Source organism: Diabrotica virgifera, chromosome 3 (genome assembly GCF_917563875.1).
Source record: "Diabrotica virgifera virgifera chromosome 3, PGI_DIABVI_V3a".
Taxonomy (NCBI): Eukaryota; Metazoa; Arthropoda; class Insecta; order Coleoptera; family Chrysomelidae; genus Diabrotica; species Diabrotica virgifera.
The window spans coordinates 57,795,824-57,811,158 of NC_065445.1; the positions used below are offsets into that span (position 1 = coordinate 57,795,824).

At 31.3% G+C, this 15,335-nt stretch overlaps 1 protein-coding gene across 1 annotated transcript in view; it reads right to left on the reverse strand.

Annotated features, from left to right (window-relative positions):
- LOC114324501 (connectin-like) overlaps nucleotides 1-15,335 on the reverse strand; it is a 1,593,699-nt gene that overhangs the window by 1,240,304 nt on the left and 338,060 nt on the right. The window lies entirely within an intron of this gene.

Consider the following 15,335-nt stretch of genomic DNA (forward strand, 5'->3'; position numbering starts at 1 on the left):
GAAACAGCCTAATAAGTAATATGCAAGCTAGGAGGCGTTATTTAATTATTTTCAAAAATCTAGTTTTCTTTGGAAAAGATAAAATGGAAGTATGCATTTTTATTCCTGTATTACAAAATTAGACCAAATTAGCAACATAATACAGATAACTGAATATCGATACCTTTTTTCAATCTCGAGATATCTTAAGAAATGTGTAAATTTAAAACATAACTGTGACTGTCACCGGTAAACGAGGTTAAGGAAAAGTAGTGTGCAATGGATAAACAAATAAACATTTTCCAGATGTAAACGTATATATGTAATTAATTAAAACAAGAATAAGACAAACAACACTATACAATGTAACAAAGGAATTAAATCAACTACTTAATTAGTCTTAGTGACTGCCTAAATGTTCAAATTGTTGCCCATCATTTTCGATGAAAGCATTTACTATTTCAGGAGTAGATTGAATAGCAACAGATTTAAATGTTTTAGACTTTTATTTATGGGGACAAATTAAAAACCTTATTTTTGCTGCTAGGCCCACTACTCGAGAAAACATGATCCAGAATCTAGAGAATACGAAACGCCATTCAAAGCATTGCGAAAGCAGAAATTGAGACTGGTGTTTAATCTACGCTTGCATCGGAAATGATGGGCAACAATTTGAACATTTAGGTCGTCATTAATTAAGTAGTTGATTTTAGTTCTTTGTTATATTTTATAGCGTTGTTTGCCTTATTTTTGTTTTAATTAATTATATACGTTTACATCTGGAAAATGTTTCTTTGTTTTTCCATAGCACACGCACACTACGATTCCTTAACTTCGTTTACTGGTGACGTTGAGAGTTGTTTAAAATTTACACGTTTCTTAAGATATCTCGATAAAAAAAAGGTTTCGACATGCCGTTTTCGGTACTATGTTGCTAATTTGGTCTAATTTTGTAATAAAGGATTAAAAATGCATACTTGTATTTAATATTCTCCAAAGAAAACTAGATTTTCGAAAATAATTACCCTTTCATTAGGTAAATTTTGTGAAATTTTGATTTTTTTAATTTTTGATATTAAATTACGCCCTCTAGCGGCGGACCTACAATTATGAAAATAATTTCGAGGCTTTTCCCGAGGCAACTTTTGTTATAAATATTTTTTTCTCAAAGCTGTACTTTAAACGGTTCCTGAGATATGGCCGAGAGCCATTATTATTGGGACACCCGGTACATTATGTTCCCACTTGTAAGAAATTAGGCAAATTGTGGTAAAAACTCTCTTGTAGTTTTCTCTTGATTAGATAGTGGCCTAAATATCTACTTATTAAGGTGCCTTGAATTTTGGCGTAGTCGTCAATATCTTGTCATGTATATGACCTTTCATTCCCTGTTAGAGGACAGTCTAACCACACTCCGCTGCAAATATTTTGATATCTGCAGTTCTTTTTCGTTTCGTTATGGTTCAATTCAGTCTTCTTGTAAAGCCTCTTTGACAAGGAATAGATTCCGAAACATCAGGTGTCAGAGGATGGCAAGAGACTCGAATTGAATCAAAACGAAAACGATTATCTTTTTTGGTCATGTATATGTTAGATAGTCAGGATTAAATTATTCTGTACCTAGCGGCATTGCGAAGCATTTCGTAACTGTGGATTCCTTTCCATTGGCGAATATTACGCAGCCATGACATCTTGTTACTTCATAAACTTCACTTACCCTCCATCTTTCCTTCGAGTATCAGTTGCTGAAAAGTGTATCTTTTTCCTCGTAATATGGTCGTAAGGATGCAGTCTTCTTACCTTTTATATAATCAGAATGTTCCCTATCCACGCAGTCCGCTGTTCTTAATTGTCCCTCATTTCTATCTTCTTTTATGGTTCATGCAACACGTTTTATAAACTTCGAGTTGGTTAGTGGAGCTGGCTCTTTACACTTATGTTTCCATTCCATACAACAGAACAGGCCAAACATAACACTATAGCATCTTGTATCTCAGGTTGAAATCTAACTTGCGATCAGTAAGAAATTTACGAAGTCCCGAAAAAGCATTTCTGGCTTGTTCTATTCTGTTCATTATATTTGCTTTAGAGACCGAATTTTCATTTGGCAGACAACCCATGTATTTAAACTACCTGACCTCTTAAATTTCATTTTCATACTCCAGCTATATACGTCTATACCTATATCCTGTCTTCTGTCTTCCGTTGTCTTGTAATTCTACATATAAATATTGGAAGGTTAGTGCTTGTCTCATATTTACTTCTTCTATTTTATTGCTTATCTTTTCGCACCCTCAGTAATATAAGGGCTCAACTCAAAATTTGTGTTAACTGTGATTTAAGTGATAACGGCACGAAATGAAATTCTCTACCGGTTAGCGCTGACAGAGAGAGAAAAAGAACATAAATGGCTCGGCAGCTATATTTGTGCCTCTCTCTCACTCTCCCCGCCCGTCTCTCGTTTTTACTGCTACAAGGTAGCAATCAGTAACATGTCTTTCTATGACGAAAATCCCGGCGAGTTTGTGTTTTAACATTTTGTATTATATAGAACAGTTTTTAGTTGAGCCGTTATATTATGCAAAATTTAATAAATAAATGAGTCTAATTCACAAAAGATCGTTATTTTGCATAAATAGTGACAGGACATCTATATATATATAAAAGAAAGTCGAGGTTATGTTAGTTACACCATTTATAACTCGAGAACGACTGAACAGATTTTTATGAAATTTTACATGTATATTCTAGCGGACTGGGAATAGGATAATATGGAGTTTCATACCTGTACGTCATAGGGGAGGTTGCCCCCCTGATATATTTTTTAAATTTTTGGGAAAACCGTTTTTTCCTCTTTTTATGAGATGTAGAAGCAAAAGATACATACAATCCTAAATTTTCAATTTTCTATCTCAGACCGTTATGTCTTAATAGCCATTTAAATATTTTACATCTATAAAAGAAAGTCGAGGTTATGTTAGTTACACCATTTATAACTCGAGAACGACTGAACAGATTTTTATGAAATTTTACACGTATATTCGAGCGGACTGGGAATAGGACAATATGGAGTTTCATACGCGTACGTCATAAGGGGGGTTGCCCCCTGATATATTTTTTTTAATTTTTGGAAAAACCGTTTTTTACTATTTTTCTGAGATGCAAAAGTAGAAGATACATACAATTCTAAATTTTCAATTTTCTATCTCAGACCGTTATTTTTTAAAGCCATTTAAATATTTTACATCTATATAAAACAAAGTCGAGGTTATGTTAGTTACACCATTTATAACTCGAGAACGACTGAACAGATTTTTATGAAATTTTAAACGTATATTCTAGCCTAGCGGACTGGGAATAGGATAATATGGAGTTTCATACGCGTACATCATAAGGGGGGTTGCCCCCTAATATATTTTTTTAATTTTTGGAAAAACCGTTTTTTACTATTTTTATGAGATGTAGAAGCAAAAGATACATATAATCATACATTTTCAATTTTCTATCTCGGACCGTTATTTTTTAATAGCCATTTAAATATTTTACATCTATATAAAAATTCTCCGGTCGCAGTGTTTGTTACCATACTCCTCCGAAAAGACTTGACCGATTTTTATGAAATTTTGCAGGTATATTGGACTGGACTGGGAGTAGGTTGCTGTCTGTATTTCATACCCGTACTTCATTAGGGGGTTGCCCATGACGCCGTAACTCTCACAATAATGACGTGAAAAATATAAAATTAAGTAGGTAGACTCCTTGCTGAATTCTGAGGAAAACCGTACTTTTTTCCGTACCGTAAAATTTTTTCTCTAGTACAATCGGTGTCCGAAATACAATATCTTAAGCCGTAGCAATATTCTGAGGACAGAAGAAGAACGAGCGACAAATTTCATAGAAGAGAAGTGGAACAGTTTAACTTTGGGACTCAAATTGGTCAAAATATGAATTTTTTAATCTTGCGAAATTTTCAAAAAATATCTTTAAACGGAACCGTAAGCAGGAGAAAAATTCTGAGCACACGAAAAGAACAAGCAGCAAATTAGAAAATTTTATTCAATTTTAATTCATTTTCTTTAATTTGGGTAAAACGCCAGTTATTGGACACGAGACAGTTATTGGACATTACAGTGTTAACTTACGATTATAAGATTTCTGCAAGTGCTAACAAGAGTATATTTCACTAGGTGGCACTACTCGCTTCTATATTACGTACATTCTTATGTCTATGTTCTGCCTTTAACGGGTTCTGTGATTTTGGAGGTAAATATTTTTAGGTTATGTGAGTGAAGTGACATTTAAGCATTGTGTTAAGCATCTGCTCTGACTTTTTTTTCAAAACTACGTGTTATTTTTAAGGTAAGATTGTATTTTTATTTAAAAGCGTGTAGTTAAGACACTTATAGACCCTAAGATAGATCGCGTACAGTAATAGGGATTTTAATTTGGATTTAATTACGCCTGTCCAATAACTAAACTAGAAAACTTGCTGAATTCTATTATGGGACACCTGTCCAATCACTAGATAACTATACTTACCACATATTTCTACAATTTTCAACGTGTTTATGTATAATTAACTGGAGATAGCAGTAACATTAATTTAGTAATCGATTTGACAGTTATTGGACAGCTGTCCAATAACTAAATTTGACCGTCCAATCACTAAATTGATTTTTTAGGATTGTAGTAAAATGCCTAAACTTAGAAAATACGATAAGAATAAACTTATAGAAGCTGTTAAGGATGTCCAAAATGGCACTGAATCGTATAGAACAGCTGAAAAAAAAATATGGAATTCCGAAGTCCACTATAGAATTTAAATTAAAACATCCGGAACATAAAGATACACTTGGACCGTCTCCTATTTTAACTTGCGAGGAGGAGAATACTCTGGTTAGGTACGTTCATTAAATTTATCTTAATCCATAGCATTATTTGATTTTACATTCAATATTCCAGATGGATACAAGAAACCGCTTCAAAAGGTTTCCCCAAAAAGGCTAACGATTTAAAAAGCAGCGTGCAAAAATTTTTAACCGAAAATTCTCGCCCCAATAACTTTAAAGATAATCGACCTGGAGATGGATGGTTAAAAGTCAGTCGCCAAAAAAATGTATTTTAATCGGTATTTATCGTTTGATTTTTTTAGGAATTTTTGAAGCGACATCCAGAGGTTTCTAAAAGGACAAGTGAAGGTGTAACGGCAGCTAGCGCTTGTGTATCTGAACGAGACATCAAAAACTGGTTTAAAAATATTGAAACCTATGTCAAAGAAAAACATCTAGAAGAAGTTCTAACTGATCCATCAAGAATTTTTAATGGAGATGAGTCAGGATTTCAAATATGTCCATCTACTGGAAAAGTATTTGCTATGAAAGGTTCAAAAAATGTTTATAATGTTGAAAAAAGCTGTTCAAAAGAAAACGTCACTGTGATGTTTACGTTTTCAGCAGACGGTAAAATTTGCGTGCCTATGGTTATTTATCCTTATCAACGTATTCCAGAAAAAGTTGCTAAAGGCATTAATCCTAAATGGGGTGTGGGCAGAAGCGATAATGGTTGGATGACGGCAGAGATATTCTATCAGTATATTGCGAATGTTTTTTACCCCCACCTAATTGAAAATAATATTAAGCTTCCAGTTATTCTTTTTGTAGATGAGCACAAGAGTCACTTAAGTTACCAATTAAGTCTATTGTGTAATGAACTGCAAATTGAAGTAATTGCACTTTATCCTAACGCCACAAGGATTTTACAACCATGTGACGTCTCTATTTTTCGTCCACTAAAAGAAGCTTGGCGGCAGTCAGTAAGAGAATGGGAAGAACAGCATCCAGGAGGGGTAGTCAATAAGGTTGTATTTGCTTCTATATTGGAGCAAGCTACAAAAAAAAGTTGTAAAACTGAAACAGTAGTAAATGGTTTCAAGGTTTGCGGATTGTTTCCATTTAAAGCAGATGCTATTGACTACACAAAATGTTTAGGTAAAGAAGTAGTAAAAAATTTAATCATTTCGGATCATCAAAAGAAACTGGGTCCATAGGTCCTGAAAAAGTTCATAGCTTAGAGAATTTAAAAGAAAATCAAAAGAATAATCTACCTAGCGACGATAATTTGAATTTGTTGTTCAAAATCTGGAATTTTTTTGAACATGATCCAAAACATTCTAATAACCAAATGGTTCTAAAAAATAGAGACACAAACATTAATATTATTCAAAATATAGCTATCACATCTCCGGTTAAAAATACTGAAATAAAAACATCAGAAAAAAGTGGTATTGAAAATGTAAATATTTCTGAGAGTAATAGTACCAATGATATCCATATTCAACAATATAAAACTAATGTTTATGACTTACCATCTACAAGTAAAATTATTGTTAAACACGAATTGTTGGGCAATTTTTTAACTTCTCCTACTGTACCGGAAAGAAAAAATAAACGTAACACGGAAAGACTTCCTTTTGCTATTACATCTGCACGATATCAAGAAATGTTACGAAAAAAGTAGGAGTTAAAAGAAGAGCAGGAAAAACAAAAACAGGAAAGGAAACGGAAAAGAGAAGAAAAATTAACCAAAAACCAGTGTAGCAACAAAAAGAATTCAAAAAAAGTCAAATGTTCTATTTGTTCAAATGATATTCAATCGAATAAATTAAAATGCGATGACTGTAGTCTTTATTATCACGAATGTTGTATTCCTGTTAAGCATAGACAGCATATACCTAACGATGGTGATCTATTTATATGTCACAACTGCTTCAATCTGCAGGATAGTGATTCCGATACTAATAATAGTAACCAAGACAGTGAGGATGAAGATATTGACGAACTTTTCACTCAATACAAAGAAGCACAGAAGCAATTATAAAATTTAATTGTGTCAACAACTGTACATAATAGGTACCCCATACTGCACATAAATTTTGGTTTTTCTTGTAATTTTCATTTATTTTTAGGTTTGTATTGTGTTAAAGCAGTTGTCCAATAACTAATTTTGAGTGTCCTGTAACTAAATAAACTGTCCAATAACTATAATTTTTGTAACTATTTTTAATAAATATATATTGACAGAAAAGATTTAACCCTTTCTTTAAATCTTTTTAGCCATATTGTAATAAACTGTTTAGACTACGTTTTGTATAAATTTCAATTCAATCTGCAGAGAACAATGTGAATTACGAATTTTTAAAGTTGAAATTTTCTTAAGTGTCCAATAACTGTATGGTTTACCCTTTATTTAATTTTATTTAATTTAAGTATTTTATTTATTTTCGTTTATTTTATCTTATTTCATTTTATTAAATTTTATTTATTTTTATTAGACTATATTTTCTTTTATTTAATTTTATTATTATTTTTTAATTTATTTATTATTTTTATTTAATTTTTTTTAGCTTTCTTTAATTGTATATATGTAAATATGATTTTATTTATTCGTATTTAATTTTATTCAGTTTTAGTTATTTTTATTTACGTTTATTCAATTTCATTTAATTTTAATTTACTTCATTTACTTTTCTATTTAATTTTAATTGAATTTAATTTTATTTAATCAACACCTATAGACTTGGAATCTCCCCGAACCCAATCATAAATAGAGGGTTGTTTTGAATGTAGATATAATAAAGCTGTTATATTCATTATAAGATAAACAAATTTAATATTGTAACTGTTGCACTACAAACTTTATTTTGTTACTTCTAACTAAACTATATTATTTCAAACATCATGTGTAATTAATTAAAAATAATAATAAAACCTCATTCACATCGAGCATTTTTGTTTATTAATTACGAATTCCTTTTGTTTATTTTAAGTTTATTGTATACAAAAGATTGTTTTTATCTATTGAGGCAGTACGAAGTCTGCAGGGTCAGCTAGTTAATACTACAGGGTGTTTCATTGGGAAAGTAACATACGTTAACTGTAGAAAGAGGACACTTAGGCGATCTCAAAAATACCATACTTAATGGATCTTGCTCCATTAATAACAAATATACTGGGTGTTTTATCTATTTTGCCATTTTATTAATTGGTTCATAACTTTTTAACCACACTGTATATTTATTTTATATTTGGCACGCTAATATCATTTAAGGTGTACAATAAATTAATTTATTTACAATTGCAAAAATTCCAGATCCGGATAAAAAAATATTGGAAAAATTTTTCGACCCCAAAACAACACCCTGTACATTAAATTTTTTTAAAATGGATTTTTCAGTTGAAAAGAGGATGAAAAACTAAATTCAGTGGTATAGTTTGAATTTTCGGCAAAATGATTTTTCTGGTGAAATTCTGAATCTGAACATAATTGAAATACAGCTTACAACTTGTCAACCTCACTGTATATTGATTTTATATTTAACACGCGAATATTCTTTTAGGTGTCGAATCAATTAATTTATTTACAATTAAAAAAAATCCAGGTCCGGTTTAAAAAATATTGTGTAAATATTCCGACCCAAAAAACACCTTGTATATTAATTTTCTTTAAATGGATTTTGCATTTGAAAAGAGGATGAAAAACAAAATTAGTGGTATACTCTGAATTTTCGACAAAATTATTTTTCTGGTAAAATTTTGAATTTGAATTCTGAAATTATGTCAATTGCGAGAGCGAGAGAGAAAAAATTAAAATGCGACTTAATTTTAATTAATACCATTATTTAATCTAAATCGGTAAAATGTTAATATTTTAGTGTTTTTTTATTATGTGTGAAAAATAGTTTTTGGCGAATATTCATCTTTAAATAATTATTAAATAATAAAAGGTCAATAAAGAATACTACACTTTAATCAACAAAATAGCTAAAAATTATAACAAAACAGCGAAAATTTGCAGCATAATCACTATTCAAAACTAAAGTACTTATTCAAAATTACCTCCATCAAAAATAATTTTTTTTATACGTAGGTGCGGTAAATTTTTGTAGTTAGGTACCTAGCATCATGTGTACTGTGTACTGTGTGTGTTGAGTAAGTGTCTTGTTACATTGCAAAGTCGACGTCATTGTCTTTACAAAGAGACGCTAATTGTATCCGAACGTCTGCGGTCCCTCCGGTGAATACCGATCCCACAAGGACAGAAACTATTTTCATTTATTAATTTATAATAAACAAAAAATTTCTGACACTGGTGAGATTCGAACTCACGACCATTCGGATCTTTCGATCCAAAGGTAGGCGCTCTTACCACTAAGGCACAGAGGGGGTCATCAAAAATTATTGTTATATGTGCAAATGTTAATATTTTACCAATTTAGATTAAATAATGGTATTAATTAAAATTAAGTCACTAAGTCACATAATTTCAGAATTCAAATTCAAATTTTTACCAGAAAAATCATTTTGCCGAAAATTCGAAGTATACCACTAATTTTGTTTTTCATCCTATTTTCAAATGCAAAATCCATTTTAAAAAAATTTAATATACAAGGTGTTTTTTTGGATTGGAACATTTATACAATATTTTTTAATCCGGACCTGGATTTTTTATAATTTGCTGGACACTATTGACTGGACACCTAAAAGAATTTTCGCGTGCTAAATATAAAATCAACATACAGTGTGGTTGACAAGTTGTAAGCTGTATTTTAATTTTTTTCTACTTAGAGCTCTCGCAATTCACTTAATTTCAGAATTCCAATTCCAAATTTCACCAGAAAAATCATTTTGCCGAAAATTCAATGTATACCACTGAATTTAGTTTTTATCCTCTTTTCAATATAAAAATCCATTTTAAAAAAAATTAATGTACAGGGTGTTGTTTTGGGGTCGGAAAATTTTTCCAATATTTTTTAAGCCGGACCTGGATTTTTTACAATTGTAAATAAATTAATTTATTGCACGCCTAAAATGATATTTGCGTGCCAAATATAAAATAAATATACAGTGTGGTCAAAAAGTTATGAACCAATTAAGAATATGGCAAAATAGATAAAACACCCAGTATCTTTGTTATTAATTGAGTAAGACCCATTAAGTATGGTATTTTTGAGACCGCCTAAGTATCCTCTTTCTACAGTTAACGTATGTTACTTTACCAATGAAACACCCTGTATAAGGATCAAACTTAAACAATTCTTTATTTCTGTTATTTTCTTTTGTACTATATGGGACTAAATAGAATGTATTTTTTATTACATGTAATTAATGTAATTTATTTATATTATTATTTATTATCTTTGCTATTTATAGTGTAATTATCAAATAACAAATCTGTCAAATTTCACATTTTCAACTCACATAATAAGTATGTTATTTGAAAAAATAGCTGTAATGTTGGAAACCAAAATCTTTAAACGCGATTTCCCAAAAATCTATTTTTTTGGATTGTGCCTCTATACTACCAAGGGTGCGGTTTGTTCTTCTTCATTTTCTCAAATGATCATAACCTTTTTTTTATATTTATTAATGGCATTCCATATTTTTTCAATAGTTCATTCCATATTTCTAATAGGTATTTATTTGTAGTTGTTTTTTTTTTCTTCTTCTGCCGGTAGCACTATAATTCGGGGTTGAGTCGCCCAGTTGCAAAACTCGTTTTGTCCATTTTTTTTTCAAAACTAAGTTAAAACCGCCATTTTGTAGAGTTTTTTCTCCTGCCTCCAAAAACATATATATCGTGTTGCAAAAGTCGTTATAGATCTGTTTAAAACGTATTAGAAAATCAATAAATGATGCAAAACACGTTATTTGCATATTTTCATATTGCAGCAAAATTTGTTTTTTCCAACATAATAAAACTGTTTCAAAACTCGTCATGTCTCATAACAAACTGGATTACCATTATTAAAATGTTACAAAATTCATTATGTCCATTCTGAAGTATTTATGATTTTATTTATACAATTTTTCGTTGTACGTTGTTTTTATTAAATTCTGAGGCATTATAAGGTCTAGAAGTTAAGTATGATCATTTCCGAAACATTTTCGACAACGATTATAATTTAGGCTTCGGCTCTCCTGCCACAGATGTCATGTTCAACATGCCTGTCTCCAATACACAAAGCTCCTGACCACGCCTCGTAAGGTAGTACTTACGCCAATTGTACATTTACAACTTCACTGTGTGTGAGGGTTCCTCATCAAAAGATCCTTCGACGAAGGAAAAAATCTTATATGTTTGGTGAGAAACCGAGTATAAAAAGAATGTGTGTGTACTTTGTACGCACGTAAGAAGTTATACTTCTATTATATGATTTCTTAAAAAGAAATATACTTTAAACAGATTGTTTAATTTTTTTTAAACACCAAACTAATTTTGTGCTTACCGCTTTAAAAAAAAATAAAAAAAAGTATAGGATTGCACTGGATTCGAACTCAAGACCTCTCGATCTCTGGCCGAATTAGTCGAGGCATTGAAGCACAAAAAAGCCCTTACTGTCGATTTTTGGCGCAGTGAGACGGATTTTAATGCAGTTTGGTGCGTTGGATTCGTGAGAAGGTCAGGAAATTTTGTGAACTAATGTAATGAATAAGAAATCTGAAATTGCATTTGTGCACAAGAAAATGCATTTCATAAGTGCATTTTGAAATAGGCAATTATTATAAATTTGCAACACGGTAAATAGTTGGGCAACAGCCCGATTAATTATTTTAATTATTTTTAATCATTTTTAAGTTCATATAATAGTCTAAGATGTCAATAACCATTAATAATAAACAAAAATTTTTCCTTATGGGGAATAGAACCAAGTACTAATAGGTCCGTAACTAGATACACATACCGAGAGCCTACGCAGACACTTGCTAGACACGGGCGATATTAGGTATAAACAAAAACAAATAGGTAAGTAAAAATTGTAAAAAAATTACTACATACTTAAATGTATTATAAAATTAATATATTCCTAAATTTTAGAAGAAACATTCGTAAATAGGTACATTTCTAGAAAACATTCGAAAAATCGACATTTCAATGCCTCGACTAAATGCTATACCAAATAAGCTACGAGGACTGCGTCTGTATCGGTTCGGACCTACCTAATGACAATTCACGGTAACAAACAGGCAAGGTGAATAAATATAAAATAAAATGTTTTAATAATATTCATCTTACTCCTGAGGAAGACAAATCCAAAGACACAAAAATTATAATAAATAGATTTACTAAAAACACTAATATATCCTTTTCACTCCTTTTCTTGCACTGATATATTTATACATAACTAGAAAGATTTTAGCAACTAAACGCCATACTGTCTGTGTGCGCATGCGCGCAGTATTATGAAATTTTACTCTCAATCGCGCCTAAAGAAGTATAACTTCACAAAGGCTCTAACCAAATCTCTTCAGCACTATACCACCTTTGCTAAACACAGACCTGACGGGAGTGCACGCTGTCAAAGTGGCCGAGGATAGGTGCGGCGATCAAAAGATCGTTATTGGTATGTTCAGCAAGTTTCTTGAACAAGATGATCCTCCATCTGTGAAAAAAGTTATCTTGCTCTTCCCTACGTTGACATTTTTAAGTCGTGTGCCACAGTTATCCGCTTGGGACCTGAGTGTTATGTCCTCTTAGACTGGAAAAAGCAGTGCCAGCCACATTAAAAGAACCTATTACAGGCCGACTTAAAAGACATTGGCAATAACTCTCTATTATCATTTTTAGAGAAAAATCACTAAATACCTTTTCTATTTGGAATGATCCAAAAAACCTAAAAAAACTTTTTTCCATGCAAAAAAAAATAATTTTAGGAAAAAAACAAAAAAGAAACATTTAAAAATTTTTGACCAACTTTTGGTCCTGGCAACATGCTAATTTGTTAAAAGGAGTTCTTTTTGAGAAAGATTGTGCAAAAAATCCGAATCAGAATATTTTTGACGATATTAATCTCAACGAGTATCAACGTTATTGTCCATAGAAACTGGACATTGATGATAATTTTAAATTTCTGACATAATACACATTCTGACCTTCTAAACTTCACTTATGACTTCACTTGACTTAGACATTTTATGATTTTTCGATGATATCTCGAATATGCTTGCAATTTAATAGTTCTTTTTCGTCAAGGGACTTTTTCTGTATTTATTAAGCGCAACAGGCCTTGTAGGCCTAGGGCTAAAATGTTTACATTTCTCATTACATAAATAATAGAATAAATAATTTAATATAACTTACAAAACTTTTGTACATAACTTTTAAAACTTATAAATTTTATTTAATTACACTTCAGTCTTTTTATGCACTCCTTCACCACCTCCCTCCATCTCCTTCTGTACAATGCTAGTTCTTTCTATCTCTCAATGTTACTTTTCTTCAAGTCTTCATACACACTGTCTTTCCATCTTTTCCTTGGTCTGCCTTTCCTCCTCTTTTGTGTTGGTCTTCGTGAGAGTACCATTTTTGGCTTTCGTTTACTTCCAATTCTCTCGATGTGCCCCAAGTATCGTATTCTCTGTGCCTTGATTGTCGTCGTGATCGTTGACCATTGATATAGTTCTTCCAATTCTTTATTGGTTCTTCTTCTCCACTGACCTTCTATTTTCACACCTCCATATATTGCTCCTTGAATTTTTCTCTCCCATCTTTCTAAAAGGTCTGTTTCTGACTTTTTGAGCACCCATGTTTCGCATGCGTATGTTACTGTAGGTCTGATAACAGTCTTAAAAATTCTTATTTTTGTTTTTCTTGATACGTATTTGGATTTCAATAATGTGCGTAATGCTCCATATTTTTAATTCCTTTAGCTATTCTTGCCTTTATCTCCCCTTCTTCATGACCATTTTCATCTATTTTGGCTCCCAGGTAAATAATTTCTTTGGCTCTTTTGAACGAGTATGTTTTTTCTCCATCTATTTGTCCCTCTTTGGAACTTTTTCTATTTAGGATTAATCTAAACTAGAAATTGTTACAATATAAAATCTATTTTCAAAGAATAATTATAATGGTGATTTTATTTCCATTAAAACTAACTGTTTGGAACAAAGATCTTAAATGCCTTCAGAAAACATAACTTAATAAATCTTCTAACAGTCAGAGCAGTCGAGTTTGTACATCTAAGAAGAAATTTTGATAAATGGTTTTCGACTATTATATTCTATTTTATGGGTTAACAAATCGTCTCCGCTAGAACGTTCCACTGTATTTCCTCGAAACTAATAAACTTTCTGAGATACGAGAGTGATATATGCGAAAGAAGAGTCACGAGCAACTAAAGAAATATGTATTCATAAAAGTATATAAGATTTTTTACTTGGTGGGTTCAACAATTACTGTTGCTACTCTTGACTTAGAGAGGTGAGGAACATTGTTTATATCACGAACGTAAGTTCAACAATGTGTATATATTATTTAGTAGGTTTAAGTGATTTAAAATACACGAAATTATACTAATAGGCCTGGATCTCCCGTACCAAAAAAGTTTATTAAGGTGATACAGTAGCGATCAACAGGTAGCAAAAACGCATTCCAAGATTGCGGCTGTAATTTTGAATATTCTTTCGAGATATTTGGCACACGTATTCGTAATATAATAAAGAATGGCGGTGCAGAGCCCAATTTGAAAAATATATTAATATGTGGAAATTACTCTGTAATTAAATACAATATTAAAAACAGAGCCTGTACCGCCATTAAGAAGAACCAAAAAATACACTTTCTTCAAATAAACTTTTATATCTGATGCTACTAAAGTAAATGTACTAAAGTATGTGTCATTTTGGAACTACTAAAATTTTTTATTTCATTAGTAGTTCCAAAATGACACAAAATCTAGGCATCGGACAAAAAAGTTTATTTGAAAAAAGTGTATTTTTTTGTTCTTCTTAATGGCGGTACAGGCTCGTTTTTTTAATATTGAATTTAATTACAGAGTAATTTCCACATATTTATGTATTTTTCAAATTGGGCTCTGTACCGCCATTCTTTAGTATATTACGACTAAGTGTGCCAAATATCTCGAAAAAATATTCAAAATTACAGCCGCAATCTTAGAACGCGTTTTCGCTACCTGTTGATCGCTACTGTTTCCTCTTAATAACAATTTGAAAATTTGATAATGGCTTAACGGTGTTTATTCGGACAAGCTTTGACGTACGGGAACACTGGAACAGGGAAATTTAATGAGAAACACTTTTAATTGTGGAACGTGATAGTTTGTGGAAAGTTTGTTTAACACGTATGATTGTGAAAACTAGCAGGTTGTTTTAAGTTTATTCAATACCAAACCTTATATATGAAGAAATGTTTGTCCCTCAAATATGGTGGGCATTTTAACACTAGAAAGTCGGGCTTAGCTTACCTACCTAGAAAGCCGAAAGGAATCATTTTGGCCCCATATTCTTTAATCAATTAAAACTCAGTTTAAAGAAATTTAATCTACTCTAGACGATGAATTT